Source organism: Drosophila albomicans, chromosome 2L (assembly GCF_009650485.2).
Source record: "Drosophila albomicans strain 15112-1751.03 chromosome 2L, ASM965048v2, whole genome shotgun sequence".
Taxonomy (NCBI): Eukaryota; Metazoa; Arthropoda; class Insecta; order Diptera; family Drosophilidae; genus Drosophila; species Drosophila albomicans.
Window position 1 is genome coordinate 8,537,111 of NC_047628.2, and position 27,750 is coordinate 8,564,860.

At 38.0% G+C, this 27,750-nt stretch overlaps 1 protein-coding gene and 1 long non-coding RNA gene across 20 annotated transcripts in view; both read right to left on the reverse strand.

Annotated features, from left to right (window-relative positions):
• The window catches only part of LOC117564246 (neuronal acetylcholine receptor subunit alpha-7), a 128,444-nt gene that overhangs the window by 74,397 nt on the left and 26,297 nt on the right, over positions 1 to 27,750 (reverse strand). The gene's annotated exons all lie outside the window — the stretch shown is intronic.
• On the reverse strand, positions 5,760 to 13,927 carry LOC117564255 (uncharacterized). 4 transcript variants are annotated; one of them, XR_007954661.1, is made up of 3 exons: positions 7,654 to 7,761; positions 6,703 to 7,584; positions 5,760 to 5,845 (listed from the first exon to the last, which is right to left on the reverse strand). It is a non-coding gene; the product is annotated as an uncharacterized LOC117564255 (long non-coding RNA). The 4 variants fall into 4 exon arrangements; XR_007954659.1 differs by lacking the exons at positions 6,703 to 7,584; positions 7,654 to 7,761 and adding exons at positions 12,778 to 13,659; positions 13,729 to 13,837 and having other exon boundaries at positions 5,766 to 5,845; XR_007954660.1 differs by lacking the exons at positions 5,760 to 5,845; positions 6,703 to 7,584; positions 7,654 to 7,761 and adding exons at positions 11,901 to 11,918; positions 12,778 to 13,659; positions 13,729 to 13,837.

A 27,750-nucleotide genomic window follows, 5' to 3' on the forward strand; every position in this document is an offset into this window, starting at 1 on the left:
AAAAAGCCATTGGCTTAGTTCATATTTAGATATAATTTATATTGACTAAGTGTATTGGCTCCGCTTGGCCCCAAATGGCAGCCATGAGTGTTTGTGTGTGTGTGTGTGGGAATTTTCATTAAAAAAGATTTTTGCATCGCTTTTGTTTTTAGCGCATTTCAATTATGATGAGGGTCAGTTTTAAAAGTTTTTACAACATGCAGCCTCGCTTCGACTGTTCGAGGGGCATTAACTTTACTGCCGCTGTTGGGGGCCACATAAATTACACTTCGTCGTTGTGTAAATGTGCGCGAGGCATGCAACACAGAGCAACAGAGCCATCCATGCAGCCATCCAGTCCAGTCGCTCCACTTGCTGTGCAACATGCGAGCATTTCGCTTAAATTGAAAATAAATATGGCCAGCCATAGCCTGGGAAAATGTCAATACAAACTGCACAGCATTTATAATTTCCGCTCTATCATCTCTCTCTCTCTCTCTCTCTCATTCTCTTCATCTCTCGCTCACCACGGTGAATTGAAAGTCACAGAAGGCGATGAACAAAGCATTTTATATGAAATTTCGACAGAAGCTGTTTAGAGAAATAAAGAGCACATCAACGATTGATTGCTTTTTATAATTCTCTATCATATTTCCAGCGGTCGAATTGACTTCACTGCCCGTCAGACTGTTATACGCTTAAAGTTTTATACACTTAGCAGCGAGTTTACTCAAGCGCTTTAGTTTCTTGCATATGGTCAGAGTGACTTCACTTTTAATACGCTTAAAGTGGTATACGAGTAAGTGTTCTAATTACTAAAGTGCTTTAAGTTTCTGCGCTTATTGTAGTTAATTTTTGTGCTGATTGCATGGCTATGTAAATGAAATGTAAATTAACATGGCCTCGACACAGACAAAATTTCAATTACAAATTTAGCAATTTGTCAGCAAAACTGTCTCTAATAATTAAATTTTATTGTCACAATTACTAAAGCAATTACTTTCGCCAAGCTCAATTGCTTAGCGCCCCGTCTCTAGTTCTATCTCACTCGCTCTTTCTCTTGGTCTCGCCCCCATCCTGTTTCATAAAGCACATAAAATGTGCTTTTATATATTTTAAAGCTACATTTCTGTTAGTCTTCTGCAACCCTGGAGCTCAATGGGCGTAGTAACTACAAGAGAAACAGCAACAACAATAACAACAACAACTACATTAACATTAGGAACAACGACAGCAGCGACAACAAGAGCGACAACAACAACAACGAACCGCTTGTCGGCATTTAGACTTAATTTAAATGCAAGAGAAAAACAAAACAACAAAAAGCAACTGCAAAAAAAGTAACAACAACACAAAACAAAAGCCGCTTCAGCATCCCGTAAAACGCAACGTCAAACGTAACGTAGCGCAACGTAACGGCTGTGGAAGGCAAAAAGTATAATTTATGTGTATTTTGTTGTGTGTTTTTGCTGCTGTTGTTGTTGTTACTGCTGCTGCTGCTACTGCTTCTGCTGTTGTTGTTCTTGTTCTTGTACATACTTTGGCACAAATGCTCATTTCATCGTTTAACTTGGCAAGGGCACAAAGCTACATGCTACAATTGAATTTGAGTTAGCTGGGGTAAGCATACACCACACCCACACATACACACACACTCACCTCAACGCACACACGCACACACACTCAGCAGGCTGCTTAACCCAATTCGCTGTCACTGTCGCTGCCTTCGTCGCCGACGCCGTCGCCGTCGCGTCTCAGGCATCGGCAGCCACAGTAAATGTTGAAGTCGACGACGCAGTCGGCGTCACCGTCTACTTTGTCGTTGCTAAAGCTGTTATTCTTGTAGTTGTTGTTGTTACATTTTTTTGTACTTTTTGTTGTTGTCGACAGCGCAGCAGGCGTTAGAGGTAGAGAGAAAGAGAGGGGATAGAGTGTCGAGTTTTGGCCGAATGCGTGCGAGTGGCAGCTTTTCACTTTTGCTTAGACATTTGCGGCGAAATGATTTTGAAAATTTTGTTTTTGCCAAAATGCGAGAGTTGCCACAGAAATTTAGTGTGGTTTAATTAAAACAATATATATTTAAATATATTACACAAAATTCTAGTTAACATGCAGCTGAAACAAGCAGTGCAATAAATAAATGCCGTCTCGCTCCAGCAATGTTAACAGGCATGTTAACAGATGTGCAATTATGTTAATGGGTTGTTCAGACATGTTCGACTCTGTTATGGCACTCTGGGGCAAGAGAGGCTCATATTTATTTCTCTACTTTATGTGTGTGTGTGTATTAATATGTAAATTAAAGAAATTGCTAATTGCATTGTTCATGTACAACTGATTGTTATTACCAAATTTGTTGGAAGTTCCATTTATTTTATTATATTAATTTACTCTGTTTTTTGTTTTGCTTTTCTACCTTATTTATTAGGCGACCCTTTTCGTGAGCAATGCCAAAACAGCTGAAAACAATTCCGTGAGTTTCATTCGTTAGAATTAGCATCTTTTTTGAGTTTGCTCCCATTATTTGCTGTCTCATTCAGGCCTGTCATTGGCTCAACAACTTCCACACCCGCTGTCATCTGCAATATCATCATAGTCGACGTCCCCATCGTCATCGTCGTCGTTGTTGGCATCGTCATCATCGCCGTCGTCCTCGACGAATGCTTCTCAACTCATCACCCAAAACCCATGGAAAAACTCTCGCCTAAGCTAACAATTGAAGTGCGCCTGTTGTGGATGTTGCTCTTGTTTCACGAGTTTTCTTAAATGAAATCAAAGTTTTAGCTATGATTAACTTTCCCCTGCCTGGCTTGGCTCTGGCCGTGGAAACTATGTCAAGTTTAAAACGGATTCAGAGAGTGAGAAAGACAGAGAGCGAAAGAGAGAGCCAAGGGAATGGCATGGCTCGTTGCCCGATAGTTTTGCAATGTAATTTTCTTTATGATTTTCCATGGCAAAACTCGTGCGTGCGTAAAATTGAACAGTCGCCCATTCCTTTTTTTGCCAACCAGAATGATTACCCGCTGCTTTCTACTCTCAATTTTTATGAGTTTTTCTTTTAGTTTAAAACGCAAAACGAGCGAGCCAGCGGCAACTTTAAGCTCGTCTCGTCTTGCTGCAAAAGTAAACGAAGAGCATCAAAAGGAAGCGACTGAAAGGAGTTACTTTTCAGCACAGCCTTTGTCACACAGTTCCTCATGGCCTCAACAGTTCCGTTTGCCTTGTCCTTTTGTTTGCCTCTTTCTCTCTGTGTTGGCTATAAGGGAATGTGCTCCATTGTAAATCTGGACTACAGGATATGAGTGTATGTATGTGTGTGTTCGAGGATCTCTCTCCTCTTGATAATCAACTAAAAGCCAAATAATCAAAAAGTCAACACAATACTCAACCATCAGGGGACTGTTGACTTTCTGTTAACGAAGTTTTCATGCCCTTGCATTAAATATGATTAATTATTCAGTTTCCCAATAGCTGAACTCAATTGACATTTCACTCCACGTTCGCGGCAACCTTATAATTAACATTCTAATTGATATGGGTATTTTTTCTTTTCAAAATATTTCAAAATTTATAAAAATTTGATAAACAAATTTAAATTTTTGTTGCAAGCAAAAATGTAACAAAAGTTTCATTGCAGTTATCAACTTAAGTGGCAGACTTTTCGGCGGTGTGGCAATTCTTTAACGAAAAAAGTAACGGTAAAGGATGCCTGTTGTCATTTTGAAGGCGTTGGCCGTAAAAATCAATGAACGCTTGGGCCAAAATAGTTGGCAGCTGGCTAAGAAAAGCTTGAAAATGAGTTGAAGGGTTTTAAAGGCTTTTCTTCGCTTTGTTCCCCGCGTTCTTTTTTTTTTTTGTTGGGTATTTCTGTACTTTGGCCTATGCGACCTTCTTGGCCCTTTTAGAAAGGAGGCAAGCTGTGTGTAGTAAACTTATATACAAAAAAAAATATATATCAAAACACAACAAGAGGCAGCTGAGTTTGCTGGCCAGTAAGAGAGAGGGGTTGCAGGGGAGGGAGGGAGGCCTTGCACACAACATGTTGCCTACTTTTTGACATTTTCAACATGTGTCCAATGCCTGGCATCACAAGTGTGTAAGTATCTGTGTGTGTGTGTGTGTGTTTTTTTGTCGCTTTTCAGCGTTGACGTTTGCGTTGATTTTTGACAGCTGCCTAGGCGGGCACAACACCAAACGTCAAACACACTCACACACACACACAGACAGTCTCTGCTCTGAAAACAATAACAAAAACTTGTTACCAAAGTTTGAGCCAGATTGCCTTGCCACCGCTTCCCTCGTCTACCTCCTAGCCACGCCCTCCGCCTTCTTGCTCAGTCTCTGTTATTGTTAGACTTTTGTGCGTTATGTGCACATATACTTTTTTACTCATATCTCTAAGGTTTATGTCAAGGTTTTTTATTACTTTGATATGTTGTTCATCTTTCGCCTCATCTCTATCTTTTCTTTTCTTTTATTTTATTTCATTTTGTACTCGGTACTTGTAGAGCTTTATACTTGCGAAAAAGATTCCTTTGCTCCTCCCCCGATCATTTCCCATTTTATGCCACACACGAATTGCAGTTTAAAGTTGACAGCAGAGCAGCCGGATGTGCGTACTTACCTGTAAATAAGCAGAGGTAAAAGAGAAAAAAAAAAGCTGATTAAATATGAGCACAGTACAGACAAGTCAGAGAGATGCTCTCTCTATTGGTTTTGTGGCATGCGTGTGTGTGTGTGTAGAGAGGATGATACACTTAACATTTATTGAGCAATATCAAACTCGGAATTGCGCTCGCCTCGCTTCCTTTCAAATAAATGGCAAATGTTCTATTATCGTAGAGCGATGATAGCCCTAAGCCCAGTTAAGACCTCTAAATTCCAATGAATGCTTCGCATATCTCTCAGTCTGCTCAAGCGACAATTGGATCAATAATATTGAGTGATTGCCAGAATGTTTTTCTTATATGTAAATTAAACCTATTCAAATTTTTAAAATATAAATATATTGGAGTTTTCTAACGTTTTTGTTTTGTAATTTACTGATATATTTTTGAGCTTAATTAGTTTAAATTATCATTGTTACTGTTGACGCTGATCAAGAATATATAAACTTTATAGAGATGCCTCCTTTTGCCTGTTACAAACAAATGTTAATACCCTTCTACCCTATGAGTAGCGGGTATAATAAAGGAGAAAATTTAAGTAAAATTTACAATTATTTTGAACTATTTGTTGTATCGACTTATTTCACTTCTTATATTTGATCTATATATTTTCGAATTGTCGTCATAAAAACCAACTAAAGTCATCTCGAGTGTGGCCATTTTATGTCGCCTTCGTTTTCTATGCATCTTACAATCCATTTTGGCAGAGTCAAGAGTTCTGTCAACGCTTGGCGTAAGTGTAAAAATATAATAGAAAACCATTACATCAAATTTTATGGCTGTCATAAGATTTTATTTGTACACCATACAGCAATGCCCTTAAATCCATACATTGCTAATATTTGTCCTTCGATTTAACTACTTTCTTTATCTTGCAAAATATTCTGATCAGCAATTAAGCATTCAAGTTCCATAAACATATTCAACTGAATGCAAATAGTAATTGGCAATTTATATCTATGGTGCTGAGTACCAAAAAAGCAAATACGCTCTTAATCTAACTAATTAAATGCATTCATAAAATACAGTTGGGATTGTTCCATTTTAAACTTTTCATATTACTCATGTAACGAATCACTAGAGTAGTATTCGTCGGGTGCTGGTGGAAGGTTTACTAGTGTGGCGTACGCGCTGGCTTCTCCGGGCTTTGCTCAGATAGCATGGGGTTCAAGGAAAGGGCCAACTAATAGGACGCACCACTTATAACAATAATACATTTAAAATTCGCGTACATATGGGAAAACAGAGAAGGAGTGCAATGGGAAGGTTACATGAAACAATAGTGAAAGAGAAGAGAAAGGGAAGGAGAGGAAGGTAGGTTAACAAAGAAGACGGAGCCACTCTCTAACGCAACACAGCTGTTATTGTGTGCAGACGCCCACCCTACCGTGATCCTGCATTCAAATGCCAAAAACTAAAAAGTTGGCAGGATCCCTAAAAGAAGTGGTTCGGCTAACCTACTCCTGCTTCGTTAGGCATGGTTCCAAATAAAAGTGAACAATTAAGCGGACATACTTAATTTATTAACATATAAGAAAAGTGATTTGAATTTTAACATTACAAACGAAATGACAAGAAAAATAAATAAATAAATAATTTAACGGACAAACATATTAAGTGTGTATGAGGCGGAATTAATTAAATAAGGCAAAAAAAAAAAAAAAAAATAAATAAAGAAAAACTAAAAATAATTAACCTATAAATATAAAATATGATCTAGCATAATTATAATATAAATAATTATTTTTGCATTTAAATGTTGAATAAATTAAGAGAAGGAAAAAATGAGCTAAAATGAACTAGTTTTGGTTCATTTAGAAATGCAATGTTAGGTCATCACACCGAATATAGGCAATCACTAGATGCAAGTAAAAATGAGGATCAGCTGATGGCTGTCACTCAATGAAATGTTTTGCTATTGCCAGTCTCGCAAGGTCATTGACCGCTGGGACTGCAGACAGCTGTAGCAGCGCTATGGTCAGATGGACCACCAGCAAAAGGGAAGCTTTAGCTGTAGCTCATGTATTATTAATTAGTTAGAGTGAAACAGACTTACATACATTAGAGACTCCCACGCAGAAAGATCTTTCCTTGTGTTGGTGCCTGTCTGTGGTGTATCTGTGGGGAATAATAATAATTGCGAGCTTTTGCGCCTGCATGAAAGCTGCTTGCTATGACCGGTAGCGTCGATCAAAACAAACATGCATACATACGAATGTATGCAAGTATGGTTTTACATGCTTTTCAGGCAATACAAAAACATTAATATTTATAACTAAATTCAATTTTACAAAGATATTTTGCCTATAGGTGTTGTCTTACATGCCTTCTTAAATGATTGCCATTTCTATTTTATACAATAGTACAGTGGTACTTGTATTATGAAGGACCCAGAAAAGTTGTTGGTTCAACTTTCTCGCCACATCATATTACACTTACAACATTGATGGACTATCACTTATTAATGCATACTTAAACAACATAACGTAAATTAACAATAATAAACAAACAAACAAAAAAAAATAAGCTGCCGTTCGCCTTCCTCCTGGGTGACGCAGATACTCGGCCTCGATGCCACCACAAGTGCGGAGCAAATAGCCAATGGAGATCGCAAGGCTGCCGGACGCAGGTGTTTTGCAGTAGAAACACAACCTGCTGGGAAGCAATTCTCCTGTGCTCAATGAGCGTCTGCAGCTAGCAACAGCTCATCTGTTTGCGTTGCCCAGACAGCTGATGTGTCCAGCACAGCTGCGACTTGGAGCTTTTGGTGGTTGGCCGTTAATCAAGCAGTTGTGTGTTTTGACGTTTCATTTTAAATTAATTTAAAATTCTACCACTGGGTTATTATAATTTACACACTGGGTTATTATATAAATTATGGCTGGGTTATTATATAAATTAGGATTGAGTTATTATAATTTATGACGAAGTGCCGAATCTAAAAATAAATAGACAAAACTAAACTTAGAACAACAAAAAACTAAATATACGTATAACAAATATTTACCCTAATCTGGAAAACGGCACTTGGTTTATTTACGCCAGTTGGCAAATTCCTATAGTGGACAAACAGCTACAAGTGGACGGCAAGGTGCACTTTTGTAAAAGAAAAGAAGATGACAAGATTACGACTCAGTATAACAATTATACAATGAAGTATCTTTGTATACTCACAAGTACGTTTTATGCATCTGACTACACCAACCACTTCACTGATGTACTTTTTTTTTTTTATTAAAGCACATGCACTTTTCCACTATTTTTTTCAGGTTCTGCACATAACCTGCTAACCATTTCTTCCAACCAAAACCAACAACAAAACCTTTTTTTCGGAAATTTGACAATTAATCCTACTCAAAAAGGTAATCGCTTGTCTATTTTGGTCTGGACTTAACACGATCAGCTGATCTTGCAATTAATGCTTGCATGTATCGTGGTCCACCAATAGATGGCGCTATTTCTGGAGCTTTCAGAATCATTTGTAAATAAAGCTCCGCTTCTAAGCACAAAACACGACAAGACATTGAGTACCATTTTCTCAGACTACAAATTATGTTATACAACTAAACAAATTAAATAATACAAATTAACTAGTACAATAAACATATAAATAAATAATATAATAAATAATAGGTAGAAATATGTATGTGTATAGAAAAATAACGAAAAAAATGTTGCATACTTTTAGGCTTACTCAATTTCAAATACGACAAGCGGCCTATTACACATCCCCCTGGCAAAATCACACTTAGTCGTTGTAACGACAAAGTGGGATACCCGCTTGGAGGTAGCTTAATAGCAATGGTGCGAAGATAAGCGATTATTGCTTAAGGTCCTTCGCATGAAATTTGCCAGTTCTGTTTGTTGCTCCGATGTCAACTCGAGTTGCTGCGAATTATCAAAGGTAATTGATGCAATTCTATCAGTGTCAGCCGGGTGCATCAAACATATTGGCAATAGCTTGAAATCTCTCCAAAACTCAATACCCAAATATACGTCTTGTGACAAAGTTGGTACGATATAAAATCGTTGTGCTTGTATCTTGCCCTTAAATTGGACAGGAACACTCAATTTGCCACAAATTCGCTGCCTATTTCCATCAGCAGTTTTCACCGATGACGATAGTTGCGTATATTCGGTGTTGTTTGCTAGTATTTCCTCAGCTAACTTCCCACCAATGCAGTTAATAGTAGCGCCAGTGTCCATTAACCCCGTTATCAATTTGCCTAGTATATTGACTTGGGCATAAGGACGAAGATCATCCGCGATGTCTACTATTGACGCTAACAAAGCTCTTTTTTCCTCATTTTTAATTCGTATATAGTTCCCCTTCCTCTGCTTATTACGAATACAAGAACTACAAACATTATCTAAATCTGAAATATTGGATCTAGCCGGGTTTACTTGAACTTCTGGTATTATTTTCGATACATTTATATCTTCTTTTACTCCGTGTTGGTACCCTTCGAGACTAGTTTGCGTGCACTTGTCAACGGTGCACGCCCATACGGGTTTTTTGGAATTGCACACTTCGTGCAACTGGGTCGATACGTGTCACGCTTACCACAACCGTAGCAAAACACTTTACGTTCTGCTACGCAATCTTGGTATCGATGTCCACTCTTCCCACAATTCCAACAAGAAAGTGTTAGAGCATCCACCTCCAGATTCTCTGGCTCTTCAACATCATCCTCTTCATCCATTGTGGCTTGTACCGTGACTTCACTTACATGCCGTCTCGGTAAACCTCTGGGAACGGTTGATGGCATTGAAATGGTTTTCAAAAACCTCTCTCGCGTACGAACAGTGTGACGCAACTGCTCAACGCTGAATATTGGCACATACAATAATTCGTGCTGAATATCAGAGAGCAAATTGGCTCGCAAGACCTCCAGTATGGACTGCTCACTCATTGGGCTGTTCAAACAATCTACTAATGCCACAATGGCTTCGTAGAACTGATCGAACGATTCGTTGGCTTTCTGCTTTCGTTGCGAAATAGCTGTTCGAATCTCCCAATCAGTTCTGCCATCCGTAAACTGATTTTTCAATGCCTTGCATAAGTCTGCCCAACGAACTTCTGTCACACTTTTGTGGTACCTCCAGAAAAATTCACTCCCTCTACCCTCAAACAAGTTACTCGCATATCTTGCTAGCAACTCAAAGTCTCCGTCCAGAGTTTGTCGAGTCAATGACTCTACTCGATAGAGAAAATCTTCTATAGACATAGACGAGTGTCCAGAATATCTTAGTTTCCAATTAGCAATTATCTGACTAATCCTGTCGGGTCGTAGAGTATTACTCAATTGCGAACCTAATGGCGAAGAGTTGGCACCAACTTGCGGCGCTCTCGGATTTACCAACGGATTCGTTTCTAGCCGATTTGGTAATCCAAACAACTCTTCAAAGCTTTGATGCTGTGGACTTGGTGGAGAAGGTCTTGGAACAGATTGAATTGGTTCAGAATTGACAGCTAGCTGTTGCTGAACTAATCTCTGAAACCCATTTTCCATCACCTGCGATAGTAACTGCGTCTGCTGCACTAATGCTGCTGATATCGCAGCCGCAATTGTCTGTTGTATTTCTTGGCCAACAGCACTTGCTGCTGGCTGAGCTATTGGACTCTGAACTACAACCGGTTGCGGAGCTTGTGGAATTGGAGTCGGCTGCCTTGGCTGCGAGCTGGACCTACTACCAATACCAGTAGAATTTCCCACATTGGCATTTGCCGATGCGACCGTCGCCGTGGCTTTCGCTTGCCCTCTAGTTCTCATAGTGGCACTTGAACTGGCTGCTTCCAATTCTTCAGCAAGATTTACAGAAGATCTTGTTAACACCGTTCGGCACACTGGACACAAATTCCTATTGTCAGTGCGAGTATTAAAGCAGGCGTGGTGAAAATAATGATTGCACCTTGTAGCTAACAATTGAGCAGGATGTTCGACCTCCTGAGTGCAAACACAACAAATGGTTTCACCTTGAATTATGGGACCTGGCATGATATGTAAGCCCTAATCTTCAGAATTTCTGCTAATGAAGGAAAAATTTTTCTACAAACAACTGTATAAATAAATAAATAATAATGGGGAAAAAAATAATATATAAATAAATAAAGATTTAAATAAATAAGAGAAAAATGCAATAAATAAATAAATAAACAAATACCAAATAATAATTAACACACAAAAATAACTGAACAATTAAATAGATAAATAAATACAAATGCAAATTTCAACAAAACTGATAATCAAACACGATTCATAAGATATTTGGAAACCATGCAAAACTTCACAGAGTGTAAGTTAGCCTCCAGATTTTCCTATTAACCCACCTGAATGGATAGGACTAGTTGCTAGATAAGCATACCTTCAATTAGTATGACGAGAAAGCAGCTCTGAGCCACGATCCGTTTCAAACACTAATTGAAATGTGAATGCCTTAACAGCCACTAAATGGAAAGAAAAGAACTTGGGGAAATTATAAGCATTCATAAAGCTCCTTCATGTTAATAATACCAACTTTAAGAGCAATTATTTCAAAACCATACTCGGTCGATAATAGATCGCCTAATTAGTAATATTACATTGTAAACTTTTATGATTGATGAAGACGGACAATAAACAATACTAAACACATTAAGCTGACTTGCGCCACCACGGGACTATGCAACCCCAGTCAATGAATTTAGTTGTCAATTGCTGAATTAAATTTGTAGTACTCATTTATCGTTTTCTTTAGGTGTTTTGCTTACCGCAAGAGGCAGATCTGGTCCACGAACTTTTTCAAAGTAAGCTCTACACCTAAAGAAATACGACAGCATATAAAAGACAGTAGCCAGTTTGACCGTTTGCGTATAAAGCCATTTTGAAGCTATTATTTTCGAAAACGTCAACCCCTACCGTCTTGATTAAGTTCTTTTGCCCTGGTCTTATGAGGTATTACTTTCTCGATAACAACACAGACACAAAGAAACTAACCTAGTACACAAATATGTATAAGGACAACAAAAAGACTTGAATCACTAGATGTTATTGATTCTAGAGCATATATAATATTTTTAAAGGCCATGTTTAGATTCTATCCAAAAACAGGCCACACGATTGGGCGCCAAAATATATTATTAAATTATAATTATATCTGTAACGAATCACTAGAGTAGTATTCGTCGGGTGCTGGTGGAAGGTTTACTAGTGTGGCGTACGCGCTGGCTTCTCCGGGCTTTGCTCAGATAGCATGGGGTTCAAGGAAAGGGCCAACTAATAGGACGCACCACTTATAACAATAATACATTTAAAATTCGCGTACATATGGGAAAACAGAGAAGGAGTGCAATGGGAAGGTTACATGAAACAATAGTGAAAGAGAAGAGAAAGGGAAGGAGAGGAAGGTAGGTTAACAAAGAAGACGGAGCCACTCTCTAACGCAACACAGCTGTTATTGTGTGCAGACGCCCACCCTACCGTGATCCTGCATTCAAATGCCAAAAACTAAAAAGTTGGCAGGATCCCTAAAAGAAGTGGTTCGGCTAACCTACTCCTGCTTCGTTAGGCATGGTTCCAAATAAAAGTGAACAATTAAGCGGACATACTTAATTTATTAACATATAAGAAAAGTGATTTGAATTTTAACATTACAAACGAAATGACAAGAAAAATAAATAAATAAATAATTTAACGGACAAACATATTAAGTGTGTATGAGGCGGAATTAATTAAATAAGGCAAAAAAAAAAAAAAAAAAAAAAAATAAAAAAAAACTAAAAATAATTAACCTATAAATATAAAATATGATCTAGCATAATTATAATATAAATAATTATTTTTGCATTTAAATGTTGAATAAATTAAGAGAAGGAAAAAATGAGCTAAAATGAACTAGTTTTGGTTCATTTAGAAATGCAATGTTAGGTCATCACACCGAATATAGGCAATCACTAGATGCAAGTAAAAATGAGGATCAGCTGATGGCTGTCACTCAATGAAATGTTTTGCTATTGCCAGTCTCGCAAGGTCATTGACCGCTGGGACTGCAGACAGCTGTAGCAGCGCTATGGTCAGATGGACCACCAGCAAAAGGGAAGCTTTAGCTATAGCTCATGTATTATTAATTAGTTAGAGTGAAACAGACTTACATACATTAGAGACTCCCACGCAGAAAGATCTTTCCTTGTGTTGGTGCCTGTCTGTGGTGTATCTGTGGGGAATAATAATAATTGCGAGCTTTTGCGCCTGCATGAAAGCTGCTTGCTATGACCGGTAGCGTCGATCAAAACAAACATGCATACATACGAATGTATGCAAGTATGGTTTTACATGCTTTTCAGGCAATACAAAAACATTAATATTTATAACTAAATTCAATTTTACAAAGATATTTTGCCTATAGGTGTTGTCTTACATGCCTTCTTAAATGATTGCCATTTCTATTTTATACAATAGTACAGTGGTACTTGTATTATGAAGGACCCAGAAAAGTTGTTGGTTCAACTTTCTCGCCACATCATATTACACTTACAACATTGATGGACTATCACTTATTAATGCATACTTAAACAACATAACGTAAATTAACAATAATAAACAAACAAACAAAAAAAAATAAGCTGCCGTTCGCCTTCCTCCTGGGTGACGCAGATACTCGGCCTCGATGCCACCACAAGTGCGGAGCAAATAGCCAATGGAGATCGCAAGGCTGCCGGACGCAGGTGTTTTGCAGTAGAAACACAACCTGCTGGGAAGCAATTCTCCTGTGCTCAATGAGCGTCTGCAGCTAGCAACAGCTCATCTGTTTGCGTTGCCCAGACAGCTGATGTGTCCAGCACAGCTGCGACTTGGAGCTTTTGGTGGTTGGCCGTTAATCAAGCAGTTGTGTGTTTTGACGTTTCATTTTAAATTAATTTAAAATTCTACCACTGGGTTATTATAATTTACACACTGGGTTATTATATAAATTATGGCTGGGTTATTATATAAATTAGGATTGAGTTATTATAATTTATGACGAAGTGCCGAATCTAAAAATAAATAGACAAAACTAAACTTAGAACAACAAAAAACTAAATATACGTATAACAAATATTTACCCTAATCTGGAAAACGGCACTTGGTTTATTTACGCCAGTTGGCAAATTCCTATAGTGGACAAACAGCTACAAGTGGACGGCAAGGTGCACTTTTGTAAAAGAAAAGAAGATGACAAGATTACGACTCAGTATAACAATTATACAATGAAGTATCTTTGTATACTCACAAGTACGTTTTATGCATCTGACTACACCAACCACTTCACTGATGTACTTTTTTTTTTTATTAAAGCACATGCACTTTTCCACTATTTTTTTCAGGTTCTGCACATAACCTGCTAACCATTTCTTCCAACCAAAACCAACAACAAAAACCTTTTTTTTCGGAAATTTGACAATTAATCCTACTCAAAAAGGTAATCGCTTGTCTATTTTGGTCTGGACTTAACACGATCAGCTGATCTTGCAATTAATGCTTGCATGTATCGTGGTCCACCAATAGATGGCGCTATTTCTGGAGCTTTCAGAATCATTTGTAAATAAAGCTCCGCTTCTAAGCACAAAACACGACAAGACATTGAGTACCATTTTCTCAGACTACAAATTATGTTATACAACTAAACAAATTAAATAATACAAATTAACTAGTACAATAAACATATAAATAAATAATATAATAAATAATAGGTAGAAATATGTATGTGTATAGAAAAATAACGAAAAAAATGTTGCATACTTTTAGGCTTACTCAATTTCAAATACGACAAGCGGCCTATTACACTCAACAGATAACAAAATTACTCATAATTTTCTTTGTTTGCCTTAGAATTGTTTTTGGCAGAACTGCCAAAGTAAGAAGACTTGAATTTAATTTGCATATTGCATCGACAATTGAAATCAATTAGGTAAGTAGCTATCTTAGTTCTAGTTGAGTTTATATTAAATTTTGATCAATCGAAGCGTAACTCGAACCCACAGAACGACGAATGCAAATAGACCAAAATATGTCATTCAAATTGCAATTGCTTTTTGTTTGCTCAATCAACAGCAGCAACAAAATACAAACTACAATCAACAAACTGTACTTAGTAGGTGATATATTGAAACATTGTGAGACTGGATGAGTTTTCTCCCCACTAGCGAGCTTAGCCTTTAGAAAATGTAAAAGCATTTAACGCATACAATATTGAATAAGCGCAGCAGTAAAAACAATCGGCAAAAACTACAAATTGGGTATGATTGACTACCAGAACACTGCGTTAAGATTGAACTACTTATCATTATTATATTAAATAAGGAAACTTAAATTTTCCAGTTCCAACTGCCCATAAACTAGAAGAACAGTTGAACATACGAAATGGAAAAAATAATAATATGAAAAATAATTTACATGATTATGTGATACAAATTTCGTTAAAGATATAAATACCTAAATTGGCATTGAAATTGATTCATTTAATTGTATGAGTTTTATTTAAAAAGAAAATAAAGAACTAAATGAAATGATCATAGACATAACAAAATTAAAATCATATAGAAATGATTTCATAATAATATTTATTATTGAATTTTTAAATTTTCTGTTCATATTTTGATCTTCTAGTTTAACTCTGTTATATATTAATATAACAAAAATAATTCATATTAAATTCAATTGATTATTAAGAGTTTCTTTTAATAATTTATTATAATAAATAAATATATTAAATATACTTCTGCAGGATTCTAAGAGGACTTTCAAGTAAGAAGTATCTAACTATTCTGAGCATCCCTCCACTGTATATTCAATCTACCCTAGGTCCCATCTAAGCTACAGAGTATGCAGCAGTAAGTGCAGTATATCAACGCCACAATACAACAAGTCAAATATTGATACATATGACACGACACACACGCAGCCAGGCAGCTGGGCGACATTGCACTAGGGGGGGTTGGAGTAGGGTTCGGGTTGTTCTTTGCTATTTGTATGAACGACACACAAAAAACCAATGAAAAAAGAAAACCCCAACAATCGAGGAAAGGGAAAGGGTAAGGGGAAAATGCTCGTAAAAAAGAGGAAAAACTTTCTCAAAAGCAGCACGCGCCAAACAAAACAAACAATTTGGTAGATGCGACGAACGCAAAACTTGACAAAAGCAATTGCAATTGCATCAGTTGGTTGATGGCAAGAGGAATGGTGGAGGAGGTGACATGGAGTGGAAGTGCGATGTGGGCGAGTCTGTTGTGGCACCACAACAAAAGTTGTTGACAATGGCAAACACGTTAACCGAAAACTTTTGGCACGAAGATAAACGCAAATAAATTTTTGGCAACTTGCAATGTTTTTAGGGCCTCACTGCAATTCTCTCTCGTTTCTCCCCCTCAATCTCTCACTGTCTCTTAGTGATTCTCTCAAAGTGCTGCATTGGACAAAAGCAAGCAAGCGGGCAAACCCGCTTGTCAAACAGTGCCTGCTAGTGGTAAACACCCGCATCTAAATGACATAAATATGTATATACTTGTGTATGACACAAGGCTCGACCACAGCTTTGTCCCTAAACGATTTTCACGGGCCGCCCCCACAAACAAATCGGACCTCGATCGCTTGGGTGGATTTTGTGGTACGACAGAACCACAAATTGACATGCATTGAGCGTTTCATCTACGTTCCATTTTATTATGTGCATTCCAAGCCATTTGCCCATCCTAAAAAGCAGCAGCAGCTGAAAACATGGCAATGTATCTGGCAAGTTGTGCCGAGATTTGCAGACGCATGACACTCATAAGTAAAATACCACCAGCAATCAAGTGTATACGATTCTCTTAGCTTAAGGAAGCGCACAAGAAGACAAACGGATGGGACACAATACACCACAACAACTGACCAGCACATAAATCGCTGTGCGGCTGCTGTCTTGACAACAAGCCGCTTGGCCAAAAGGCAGTCTTTGGTTTCCTTTTTTTGTGTAGCAAAGCTGGACAGCTTCTGCTACAGCATCAGCTTCGACAGCAGCTAGATTTTTGGTTGAGCAGTCGAAATACACACTACAAGCAACCACAGCAGCATCAACAACAATATATAACAGAAGCAGTTCGCTGCCAACGAGGGCAGTTCAAGAAAAATGTCGAACAAAATCTGTGTTTGATACACAAAGAATTTTTTATGCACATATGAAGCTATCAGTCTGGGCAGTGACTAAGTCATTAATGTGTTGCTTATGTTTGAGAGTTCAATTCAATTCAATTGACTATTAATAAAGAGTACTGATTAATGATACGATAAACTATCGGTTATGTAACATACATAGATTCGTAAATGGAACTAACAAACCTATGTTAAACATTGAACAAAATGATTTTGAACAGAGTTTGACTGAACAATCTGAATAGTAGAATTTTAAAAGTAGCATTTGGAAGAGCCAACAAATGATATAAGACTCTTAATTGAGTATTAAATTAAAGAAAATAAATCTTAAGCAGAATAACTTTAAATTATATACTTTGATGAGATCTATATTTCAATACAATAAATACTATAATATTTTGTAGATATATTAATTCGTGGATGTTTATTTGGCTTAAATACTAATCTCTCTAACAAGTATGTAAAATATTGATTTTGCATTTAAGTTTAATTTATTTGTATAGAAGTATAAGGCAATTTCAAATGAAGTTTTATCTCTCTACTGTTAATCTAAGCGAATTAAATTAAATTGTTCAGTGGTGCAACTAATACTAAATTTTATATGACAAAAAAGTATAATTTTTATCTTAAATGAACTATAAATTAAATATATATTAATATGCAAATTGTTGCGAATTGAAAATTTGATTTTCTTAAATTCCCATCGAACTTTGTATCCAACCCCGTTGTGTGTCTGTTGCCCACGCTTGAAATGTCCAGTTCCATATTGGCTTGTTATTGACAGCATTGTTGTTCATGTGCTGTATTTTTCTTCTCTATTTTTTTTTTTTGTATTTTTTGCTTTGCAGTTTAAGAAACGAGCAAAGCTGTCGAGCATTCGAACAGTTAGTCACCCAGCCACAAAGGTGGCAAGAAAAAAAAAAAACAAACAGCAAGCATAAGAAAGAAGCAAGGGAATCGCAAAGGCTGACGGAGCAATAGCTAAATTGTTGTCTAGTACTATAAGCCAAGTTCGTAGGATATATTAAAGGACATTAGGCTCGTTTTTGGCCCTTAACTGCTGGCAGCCAATAAGCAATTTTTGGTCATTTTTATTGGCACACCACAGTGGCGTATACGTAATGTGTGCAGGAAATGAAAAATGTAATTAAAAAAGTTTCTTTTCGTTTCGTTTTGGCTTCGTTTCGTTTTGGCTTTACCCTTAACGTTGGCCAAGTCTTTTGTGGTAATAAATGTGGGAAGCGAAGGGCAAACCAAGTGAACAATTTGCGGCGCCTTTTAAATGTGTGCCATGTGACATGCCACATGCCACTGGGTTTCAGTGGGCCAGCTTTCAATCTTTTTTAGTTTTATGTGTGCCACAAGCGCGCGCGCACACACACACATACACACACACAGATACACTCACGTGTGCATGTAAAAAGTGCTCATTAAAACATATCAACAAGCTTTATAGACGACGTCGTCACCGTCACCGTCGTCGTCGTCGTTGCTGTCCCACCGACAGCACTTAAATTCATTCATAAACTACGTGACAAAACGAACGGAAATGTAGAAGCGGAAATTGCCAACAAACACATGTACAAACCTATACACACACTCACACTTACACACACACATATGTGCATAGACATAGCAGCATCAGCATCGCTTTGCCAGACAGTCAGTCAGTCATTCAGTCTGCCTTTCAGTCACTCAGTTCTTCAGCCAGCCAGCCTGACGGTTCAACGTGCGCGAAATATTTTCGCACTCGCCGCCTTCGCCTGGTATTTACAATCAATTTTTAAAATGCCTGCATTCACCGCAAACCGCACCAAAAATACCCTAGAATGCAGCCAGAATTTAATGGCCTGTTTGCTAGTCTAATTCCTGAAAATTATTGACTTTAATTTCAAATCTGTGATATAAGTTTCAGTACCAAAAAAAAGTGAATCTCAATTAAAAGTAGTAATAAACATATATCGCTGTTGAAAATAACTGCATACGAAAATACAAAAAAAAGTTATTTGTTTCTTTCTGTAATACTTCAATACTGGCTTGAACTATTCAAAATAAATAGCAAACACATGTATAGAAACATTTTCTTTATGATAAATTATTTTAGTCTTTTAATTATTACATTGAATCCCACTTTCACCTAAAACTCATAAATTCTATTAGTTTTATACCATTTAAAGTAAATGTTAAGCTACATATTTTCATCATATATAATAAGGTTTCTTATATGACAAATTATTTTTATCACTACTATTTTTAAGTTCCAAAAATAAGTGATATATAAATATACTCTCAAAATGCTGTAATGTTTACAGGATATTCTCAAGCCTTGCCGGCCCAACACCTACTGCTACTCGGCTTTTTTATAGCCCAACCCGTCGAGTGTCTACTTGAGTGTAGCAAAAACGTTGAATTGCTGCGCCGAGCCCCAAAATGGAGGGGGAGGTGAAAGAGGAGAGAGCCGCACACGCTGCATTTGCCCGTGCTCTTCACCGCTCGCCTTGTCAATTGGCGCACCAACAAGCATATTACATTTGCAATATTTCCCTCACTCGCAAGTCATCAAGTAGACTGTGAAGGGGTTGAGGGGGGAAGGCGGTAAAGACACGTAGGCTGCGGGTAAAATGGAAGCAGTGTCAGTAGAGGCGCCGTGAAATCTCATAATATTGATAGTGCGCTTTTGGCAAGGATGTAAAAAATCAAGCGTATTTTTTGATTGCAGCCATTTGACCCCTACATATGAGTGGGCGGTCGAAAAGTGCTGAAGGGAAACCGAGGCGAACCGAGGAGGATGCGATAGGTAACGGTTGCATATGAAGGCATAATTCTGTACATTTTTATTTGTATTTTATATATGGTATATTGGAATTTCGTACATGACAAACAATTGAGTATACGTTTTTGGTATCGTCTCTTTTTGCTGTGTGCCAGCTACAACAACAACAAATTGATGCAGGTCAGCAACAACAATAACACTACCACAAACACTGACAACAACAATAAAATCCCGCAATGAGTGTACGAGTGTTTCCGGCAGGCAATCCTTCTTCCTCCTATACATTCCTTTCTCCTTTTTTTGGGAGGGAGGCAACAGGGAACGCGAAAGCTTATTGCTTGGTTCAATCAGAATTGTATTGTCTTGTTTGGGGGTTGCTGCTGTGTATTGTTTGTCGGGTTGGCAATCTGATTGCTTGCTGGATGTGACTACCTTTATTACGGGCATCCAGGATGAGGGCAAGACGAAATGAACTGGATGTCAATGAGCCATGAAGTTCATTTTAATTGAAAGTATTCGAAAATATGCTGCAATGATTTATTTATATTGACTCGACACACATTTGATTCCATACGCTTCAACAAAATTGATTGGATAGCGATCTAAAGAAGGAAAATGCTCAATTTATGAAAAGGTGAATTTAACAATCTGGATTTTTATACATAACTCATTTATTTGATTTGAAATTTCAATATTTCAATTTCAATATTTATTCTCTCTTTGCACTTTAACAATCCCCCACTTTCACTTTGCGGGATTTGTTAAAGTATTTTAAGAATTAAGTTACTTATTATCTGACAGGTTAAGCAACAATGTTTGCTGTCAATGTTCTGGCTGAAGGCCAACAGAGAGGGAGAAGCGAGACGAATGCAAAGCTGGCAGAAGCGAAAAGCGACTCGACAAAGTATTCAACTCAACGAGCTACCACTTGCTAGTTGACCTAATTTAACCTTGACCCATTTCCACGCTCATGAAAGCGCAACATTGTGTGAGCTTTCTTTTCAATGGTTAAACGTGAGCGCAATGCCAACTCAGTCAAATAGTTAATTAAATAAATATACAATTTTATTAAATTCTATTAATGTGGAAAATGTTGACTTTACTTCGACAAGACATCTTTTAGATAATTTATATAGAAACTCACAACATTTTATTTTTACAACTTTATTTTTTAGTGATTTGCTCGATTTTATATTTTACTTGTCTTAGCCTGAAGGCCTTAAGCGCTCTGTCTTATCTGATTGCCATGAGTAATTATATTCTCTACAATTATATTCTTACAATAAAATTCAGAACATAAATGCTAATATCTTTCACATTTTAAATTATTTATTTTTCCTTTCCTAAATATTTTAGCTTACGATTTCGCACTTATTATATTTAATATTTTGAAGATAGTAATTGTCTTACAATATTTTTTTTCATTTAACTTTTTAATGTTTATTTAATTCAAAATAGTATTATACTAGTTCTTTAGTCAGCTTTATTCTTTTTGCTCTGTGATGAATGAAGTTGCAATCATTCAAATAAAAATAAATATTAAATAAAATGATACTTTTAGGAAACTATTTCCGGCATTCTAGATGAAAGTATGTTATAAATATCTTAAAACGATTTTTCGTGTCAGATTACGTGAATTTCTTTATTTTTATGGCATTTGTTGAGCTTCCAATGGATTTATTCAGTATGAATTTTCGTCGAACTTTGGCTATTCCGTTGGTGAGCATCGTTATTAGTATTTGCATAGTTTATGGCTTAACCTTTTGGTACTGCTGCTGCCAGCTCAACTTAACTCAATTGAAACTGAACATAGCTCGGCTGCTATAGAAATTCGCATTACAATTCCATTATTTGTTACCTGTGCTGAAATTACGTATACGCAACGTAGCACAGCGACAGCCCTGGGGGACATACGAATTCGAATTCGAATTGAGAATTGAGAATTCCAGGGCCGCTCTTGGGTCCCACTGAGAATGTGAATGCGAGTGTATGTGTGTGTGTATGTGTGTGCGGTCCATAAATGTCAAAGTCAATGCAGTTAGCAGAGCATCTCGGGGCAGCTCGAGCTGTTGAGTCAAGGTCTGCGAGGTTGGGTGTTCCATAAAATATACAGCAATACGAGGCAGACGATTTCAGATGCGTGTTAAATAATTTCACCTCACTCTCTCGCTTTCGCTCTTCCTCAATTTTTTGTTGCCGTTGTCGTTGTTGTTGAATAATTGAAACGATAAATTTTACACACAATAAAGCGCTAGGAATTCAATAAAGTTTACAATTTGCACGGGGCGAGCGACACGTTGTATGACGGGAGGGCGGGGCGCAATTCAATGACATGTAACTTGTATAACTTGTTGCTGCCTCGCACACACACACCGACACACACACATACTGCATGCATAAACATTATTTTATGCGCACACAACACAACAATAAAATCACGCATGAATTTCATGTGTATACAACGAGAACACACACAGAGCCCCAGAGTGAATCGCCCCACAGTGCCACTTGCATCAACAACTAAAAGCTAGCTGAGTTTATGTATGTGAATGTGTGTATGTGTGTGGGGCAGCTGTGGCACAAAGAAACGTGCGACGCTTTGGATAAAAAAAGGTCGTCGAACAAAAAACCTCAACACGAGTAAAACAAAATGTAATTACAACAAGGACTTTTGAAAGCGTGCGGCGAGTTGGGCGAGAGACTGTAGCAACTGTAGCAACAATGCAATTGTTGTGCTACCTGAAAATGCAACAATGTTGCATGCAGCAGGCACTGAAAGTGAAGGTTAGCTACCAAAAAGCGTTGTTGCCATGTGCAATACACGTGTATGTATGTGTATATGCATGTATGTAGTGTGGCAGGTTGCCAGCCACAAGCTCGGCGCTACACTTGAGCTTTATTGCATACATTAAGGGGCCAAGGTGCGGCACAGAGCAACTCACACGCACTCGCCAGCACACACACACACACACACACACTACGTACACACTCAGAACTATATAACCCATTCGGAACTGCACCTGGGGGAGTGAGTGTGGGCGAGTGCGTGTGTTTCTATTTTGTTAATGGACATTGTCGTTTTGTAACGCAGCTTGTTTGCTCTCAGCACAGTACAGAGGGAGATATATATATATATATATATAGGAAGAGAGAGAGAGAGAGAGAGAGTGGAAGCTGGACAGTTTGAGTGGTTACACTCTACGCATGGAGTGAGTGAAGCATCATAAATAATGCCACAAAGCCTGCTTGATGAGGTAAGTATATGTATATAGTAGAATATATTGCCCATACATATTCCGGAACAGTTGATGAATGACCACAAGATATGAACATTTGTTGCATCCAAATATTCAATTTATTTTGTAAATTGCACATGCGATAAATACCAAAATATCGCAATTACTTTAGCGTAGTTCCTTCCATATCATTTTGCATAAATTTGATATCGCAATTTATACAATATTTGCCATTTTATTCAATTTACAATTTCATTTTGGTTTTCCATTAAAAAATCAGCATCATTCGCTGTTTTTTATTTACGTTTTCATTCATTTTTTCATCATTTTCTTTTTTTAAAAGAGTATGTTGAAAATCACATTGTTCACATTTTATTTAATTTATCTCAGTTACAGAATAGTGTTTAAAGGTGCAAACAATGCTGAGCTTGTTGATATATAAAATATTTTGAAATGATTTCAATGGAAAAAAAATAAAAGAAAAATTTGACTTAATTGTATACTAAAATTTTTAAGTATTATTTTCATTAATTTATGATTGTTATTATCGGTAAACCTAAGCGGCTTAAAAATGAAAATAGCAGATGAAATGTCTGCTCTCTTGCAATGAAGTCTTACCTATTGGATGAATATAACTATATTATTAATTAAAAAAAAAATAGTTAATGAAAAAACAGAAATGATCAGGATGATCTCTCATTGCTTGTCGTAACTAACATATTTTGCAGTATTGTTTTCTCTTCGAACTCTTTTATCATATGAATTGTTTTATTCTTCTACTGCAATCGGGTCTGAGTTGCTGGTATATTTTAAAATTAAAACAATATCGATATACCAAATATATCCTTCGGTATATTTAAGTATTTTTCGGTATATTTGTAGATTTTGGTTTGATTGAAAATTGGTAGCAGGTATCCCACAATCGAGTACACTCGACTGTAGTTTTCTTACATGTTTTTTTTTTTAATTTAATTAATATTTATGTTTCCATTAGCATCGCTTCTTTGTACTTCAAATTTCTTAGTTTCTCTTAACACTTCATTCAGGCCACTCCAAATCATTTATTTAGCAAATATATATTCATTTCAGAATTCAAGTTGCTAGTTTAATTTGATTTAATGCTGCCTATTATACTCATATATGCTGCCTCTCATGTGGCACTCAAGAGGCTAAAACCTACAACATTTTCTACTCATCATTGTTTGGCACTTAGTCAGACTGCGACGACAGCGGCGGCGACGGAGACAGAGACGGAGACGGCGCCGGCATAGTTATGCCGATTAGATGAAGAGACCTGCTGCTTGCTACCCGCAATCTGACATTTGCCACAGCGACACCATGCCGCAGAGCCACCTTGCACCTCGCACCTTGCACCTTGCTACCGCATGCGTCTCGGTCATGTGCTATGTGCTTCTCATATGGCTAACGAGCAGCTGATATGACAAACGCCATTTGGCTTTTAGTTGGTAGGACACACATACACACATAGATACAGAGACACGTTAGGCCAGGTGCATGCCACACCGACCCCTGCCACATGCCCCGACCCTGCTAAACCTTTCGAGCCTTGCCTGGCGACAGCATCCTTGACATGCTTGCGGAGCGCCGTGACAATTGTGCCTCAGTTTCGGGGTTTTAGATGATGGACTTGTCTGCCACACTATGCGGAAGGCAGTGTGGCAACGTAGCAACGTGGCAAGCGTTGCATGTGCGGCATATTTCTTAATTAAAACGTTGCCGTTTTGGCTCAATTAAAGCAGCTACTGCAGATGCAACTGCAGCTGGTAACATGGTAACGCACTTTGCAGCTCTTTGCAAAGTGCTTGCCGTGTTGACAGGCAATAATGGATTCGAATCTCAGTCGAATGTTGCACACACACATATGCACACACACACATAGACACGCAGCCAGACACAAAATGTTGCATGTTGAATGTTGGTCAGGCGGCCGCACGCAGCAGACATAAAGCGCATAAAAAATTCAACTGTCTGTCAATTATGAGCTCAACACAAGCAGAGAGAAATGCTCACGCATACCAGCGCACATAATTCCTTACACATTTACATTATGTCTGTGTATATAAGCTCTTGTATGTATGGAGAAAAATCTATTGAATGAACCCACGCAGCATTCGAAGCTTTGAGTGAAAGAGACTCACATCGTCCCGTTCCTCCCTCCGACTGTTCGTCTGCTCAAATCGCTCTTTGGCTTTCTCTCGCTCGCTCTCGCTCTCGCTCTCTCGGTCTGGAATTGAGCGTAAAAATGGGCCAGCAAAACGGGAATAAACATGCGCATCCCAGAGTATCCTTGAAAAGCGTTGTGAACCGCCTGGATGCGTTGCTCGTTCCAGAGTTTCTTGTAATACAATTTGTGTGTGTATGTATTTACGAGTGTGTGTGTGTGTGTGTAAAAGTAACTCAATGCCAGTCGTACACTTTGTGTGACCGTGTGGCAAAGTCAGTCATTGGGTCGGTCGGCCGGCTCGGCTCGACACACCTGACCGACTAAAAAACCTGATATCTGCCCTCGTCCCCTGAACATTCCGGCCCTGGTTCGCACAAATCCAAAAACCCGCCACGCTGTTAATGTCACCATGGAGACAGAAGCTCCGGCTGTAGCTGTAGCTGTGTGTTGCCTGGGCGCCTTCGCGTAGGCTATGCAAATCGCCGCACAACAAAAAACACAAAGGTATAAACTCGCGCTGTGCCTCACCAAAATTTGCATGTTTCGTTTTGCTTTTGCTTTTCTCGTTTTTGGGGCTTGTAAGTCAATTGGGTTGGCGCTGTCTACACACACACACACACACGCACTCTCTAACAGAGTGAGCGGGAGGGCAAGCGAGAGTATTTATACACATTCACATTCACATTCATTTAGGCTGACGCTGGCATTGCATACATTAAGGCGCCATGGCGCCGCGGGGCTGCCAAGAGCCGTTGGGCTCTGTTTGTAATTCGCTTTGTAGTCGCCTTGGGCGCAATTATTTCTTTCAGTTCGCTGCTTTTTTTTACTTTTTTTTATTTTCTTTTTTTCACCTCTGTAGGCAACTCTTCTTTTTAAACGCTTTTAGTGTAGCACATTGAGTGGCTGGCAAACAGTTGAGTATTGTCTAGATTTTAATTTCTTGTTTAATTTATTCTTCTTCAAAATGCAGTCGACCCATCGTGAATCATTTAAAATGCTATTATTGAGTTTTTTCTCTCGATTAGCAAAAGAAAATGTTAAAACGCTTTGTTGATTAGCATCGCTTTACAGTGGGCACTTAACAGCGCCTACTTAACAGCGCCTACCTAACTGTGGATACTTAACTGTGAGCTGTTAAATTGCACAGACATTCAACAACTTGTTGTTGATTGATTTAGGTGTCTGTTAATTTATCGCAAATTATAATAATTTTAAATGCGTCAAATAATAAATATATTATGTAAAATAGTGTAACAAAACTAAGAGAAACATTTTAGAACCTATTTTTTCCTTCCCAGAAAGCACTTAAGCACTTTGAATTTTTTGAGATCACAATTTAAATACAATTGCAGTTATTTATATAAAAATTATATTTAAATAATAATTTTTTAAATGAATATAGTGCGTGTATATTCATTTATAATTTAAGCGTTTTAAAGTTTACAGTTTTATGCATTTTATTAATGTTAACGTAATGTTAATGTATCATTCATTCCTGTATAACTAACGTAGCCGATGCAAGAATATCATTTTAATGAACCTTTTCATATCAATGCTGTAAACTTAACATATCAGATAAGTACAAGTAAAAAAGAAACAACTCAACAGCTGTTGTTTATGTCAACCAAACAAAGGGCGCCATAAAATGCCACAAGAAGTAATAAATAATTTATTAAAACAATTTTGCCGATTTTATTATTCATTTTATTTTGCACATACTACTTTAAAATGTCCGGGCTTTCGTTTTTTGTTGCAGGCCATTGTTTAGTCGGTTATGCCAGGAGAACACGAACACAAACACAAACTCGAAATTGGTAGCGTGGCATCCCATTGTCGAGTACTGTCGTTTATAGGTCTTTTACTTGTTTTCTTTTTATGACATTTTTAAGTAAGTCGCAAGGCGCTCGCAAGTTTTTGTTGTTCTTGGTGCTTCGTTTTTTTTTGTAATTGAATGCGTTAAATTACAGCAAATTTATGCCTATCAAGTTTGGCTTTCTGTTGTGTTTTCGTCGTTGTCTGAGAGGCCCACGAGTGCCGTTTACGGTTATTTAGGCGCAGGCACTAAGTTTTTTTTTACGATCTAGCGACGAGTGCTGGGGGAGTGGAGTGTAAAAGAGAGAGAGAGAGAGAGGACAAGATAGAGTGGGATTGGCCATATAAAAAATGCTTATTTGCAAAGTTTAGTGACGGCAATGCTGACTCATTCGACGCCCTACAGGTGCCGTTGGCACTACCCACTGCACCCACTGCCCCATCAAAAAGACAGACGACGGCTTGGTGCTTGGTGCTTGGTGACTGGAGCAAGGTTACGACTAACTCTAAATCCAATTCAAGAAGCTGCCGCTGAAGCAAAGTTCAGCTGGCGCCACGGAAGTGCAGAGCGCGTAACTAAAACTTGTTTTTCGTACAGTGCAGCTTGCTTAACGACTGACTGCTGAGGGTGGCCAAGGTGGAGAGGTTGGTTGGCTGTGGTTCAGGCGGCTGCTTCTGCCCGCTAGCGGCCTTGAAAGTTGTGCTTGGAGGCTGAGCAACTTGATGGCGTCGCCAAGCGGAAGCCGATATCCTCGCTGCCGCCTCCCACTCTCTCCATGCCGCCTTCGACATGGATTATCCGCTTTACCTGCAGGCGTCACTGGCTGCTCCCAATAGGGAGTAAACTTTGGCAGCAGTGGCAGCCAAAGCAAATACGAGTAGTACAACAAAACATGCAGCACAGTCGCCAAATACGATAAGCTAGGTTTCTTTTTTTTATATTGCGGTTTTA